The sequence below is a fragment of the Eurypyga helias genome, unplaced genomic scaffold (assembly GCF_000690775.1).
Source record: "Eurypyga helias isolate BGI_N326 unplaced genomic scaffold, ASM69077v1 scaffold18044, whole genome shotgun sequence".
Lineage (NCBI taxonomy): Eukaryota > Metazoa > Chordata > Aves > Eurypygiformes > Eurypygidae > Eurypyga > Eurypyga helias.
This window is the reverse complement of record NW_010248386.1, coordinates 4,985-8,052: the sequence shown is the minus strand read 5'-3', so window position 1 is coordinate 8,052 and position 3,068 is coordinate 4,985.

The following is a 3,068-nucleotide window of genomic DNA, read 5'->3' as shown; positions in this document are numbered from 1 at the left end:
CGAGCCTCTAGGACCGTCACCACGGGAGCGCTCTGCCCAGGGCACTGGCGCCTCTCTGGGACGGCCTCTGCACCGCGCGCCCCTCGCCTCTGCCGCCCCATCGCTGCTCCGGGGAGCCTGGCTGAGGAGTCTCCTAGGGAGAGCCAGATTTCCTGCTTCCCGCTTTAAATCTTGACCACCCTATTTTTAGGTTTCAATACAGCGTTTTTGCTTGTTTTATTTATGCTCCCCTCCTCTGTTTTTTACGAACGTCTGGAAATGTTTAAGATGTGTCCAATTGTATTAACGTGCCTCTGAGAGCTTCATGGTGCCAATTTGATTTCCGCTTTCAGAAACGCAGCTTTCTAATTTGCGATCTTCCTCCTTTCATATCACCTAAGCACCTACCTCGTGTCGCTGCTTTGGGGCGTTACGCCACTCTGGGGTTCATGCCGGGACACCGCTGACGCATCTCCCTTCCACACCTTTCAAGCAAGTCCCTCGCCGGTGCCGCAGGAGGAAGGCAGCGTCTCCTCCCTCCGAGATCCTCGCCCGCCAGCCCCTCTGTTCCCTTCCAGCGGCGCTGGCAGAGGTAGTCGAGTTGGGGGAGATGACGGGTGCGGGAGCAGCCCACTGGTCCTCTCCCCATCCCCTCCTGGAGCCGCCTCAAGCCCGATCCTAACCCACCCCCCTTCGAGGCAGGGGGACTTGTGTCGCCCACCTCCGCGCTGGCTTGCGACTGCTTCCCCTCTCTGCCGGGCACTTCCCTGGCCAGGCGCCACGTTAACATTGTTCTCCCCAAACGAGAGGCTCCTCGGAAGCCACGCAGCAGCGGGGCCCCCGGGGGGGGTTCTCTGCTCTCCGGAGCCCGTCCAGCGCATCGGGTTTCAGCACAGGGGCTCCCACGCCAGCTGCAGGGGGAAGGAACATCACCACTGGGACCATGAGAAGGAAGAGCCATCCGTTTCCATCCCGGGGATTCAATTGTCTTCCTGCCTCATCAGATTAACACCAGCGCAACTCCGTTAACGACTGGAGAGCTGCTCTTCATCTGAGCATCAGACACACCGCATTTTCTGCCTTCTGCGTGCCGTCACTTCAGTCAAAGGCGCAAAGGCGGGTGTAGGATGTGCCCACAAAACCTTCCTTCCATGTGGTTGGGGGGGAGTTTGGTCATTTTTTTCTTCCCCACCCGTTTTAAAGGCATCATGGTTTTCATTTTCTACCGGCTGCTGGCAGCCTTGCTTTCCCTCTCCCATTCCTCCCCCCGTGCTGCTCCAGCGCACTGCTGGTGACGGACACTGGGAAGACGTCTGGAGGTGCTTCCTTCCGCTTCAAACCTCCCTCGCCAGGACAGCGAGCAATGCTTTCCTGAACCCCCGTTGTTCCGACATCGCAGTAAGGAACCGTTTGCCCGAGTTCTGTCCCGGCTCCTGTAAGAACACGCATCCTTGGGCGGAATGGGAGTCTCAGCACCGACTCTTCACGGCACCCAGGAGTTTCCTCAGCCGCAGCAGAGGTGGGACCGCGAGTTACACTAACGCCCCGAGCGTGGCAAGAACGACAACGCTTCTGCCAGTGATTGCTACTGAACAAAACCGTTGTGGTGAGCCTCCGCCGCAGTAAGACGGGGCTGAAGTCATCCCCCCCGCGCTGCGCTGACGTCGCCTCGCTGCTGTCACTTCACCGTGTTAACCTCGACTCCGCAGCCGTGCACCGTCCGTGCTTCTGCTCGGACAGGGTGATGCAGCCCCAGACACCGATTCCCACCCGGACCACGCCGCTGCCCTCTCGACACCACAGCACCGTCCGGGCCTGGCAGCGCTCACCCGGATGCCCAGCGGGACGTACCCAGCTGCGCTGACCTCGGCACAGCCGTTTTCACTGCGTGTTGAGACTGCACGACTTGGAGGGTTCCCGCTTCACAGGTGACAGCAGCGGTAGCGCTCACGGTCTGCTTGCCAGACAGGATGTGAAGCCTGCCAAACTACCTCAAACGACGAGTGTCTGAGCCACTATGACCAGCACCATCGCCTCCTTCCACCAGCCGTCACAGCAGAATCCACCTTGACGGCTGCGCATGCAGGGAACGAGATGACCCTTACGGTCCCTTCCGACCCAAACCGCTCTGCGATTCCATGGTTCTGTGCACCTTGTCCAACAACCGATGAGCCACAGGGACGTCTCACCGCTGCACGTTGTGGCCAACCCCACTTCCCATCTCTTCCCCTGGCTAAAACCCTCATGACGCCACCTCAGAACCATCGGCGGCTTTGGAGCCGCGAACCCAGCCACCACATCACACCTTCTGTGGCCTGTGATTGTTCCCAACCATCGGCCCGCAGCCGACCTCTGCCTGCCTGGCGATCCCCGGAATCTGCCGTGGTCAGCCGAGAACAGGCAGACATGCACAGTTGGCACCGATGGCGGGGAAGGGAGCTCCTCCACTTACTCCACCTAAACCTGAGCGCAGGTACACCCAAGTGGCCGGGGGGTGGAAAAGTTTTCGCCCTTGGAAACTCTGCTTTTCGGGCAACCGTAGCGAAGCAAAGCTGGGGAGTCGACGTGGCGCTCGCCGTGGATCCGGTGTCCAGACACGAGGACCGGGAGATGAGGCCTTGGCAGAGGGCAGGCGGTCTGTTCCGTTGTGCAACTCGCTCCATGGAATCACAGGATGGTTTGGGTTGGAAGGGCTGTACCCCGCTGCTCAGAGAAGTTACCAGTTTGAGCAAGGTTTGTCTGAGAAGTCCTTAAGCAGTTTTCTGTACTTATTTGAAACAGGAATCTGATCATAACAATAGTTATAGAATTAAGAACAACCCTCGCTCTGGCACTAGAGGAGGAAGAAATAAACAAAACCAAACGCTCGACTGTACGTCCTAAATGGAGAAACGTGACTTGACATACAGAACGGCCTCGATCAGCAGGTGACGGGCTGGTTATACCTTGGCCTATGGATGAGCCCTTTGCCAAGAGAAAATGCCAACCACACTCCTAGCGCCTGCTGTTACTGCAACAACGACGCTTGGCACGCTCAGTGACCGGAGGCTAAAGCCACTGAGAAACGGCTCAACAAGGTTCGGAGAAGG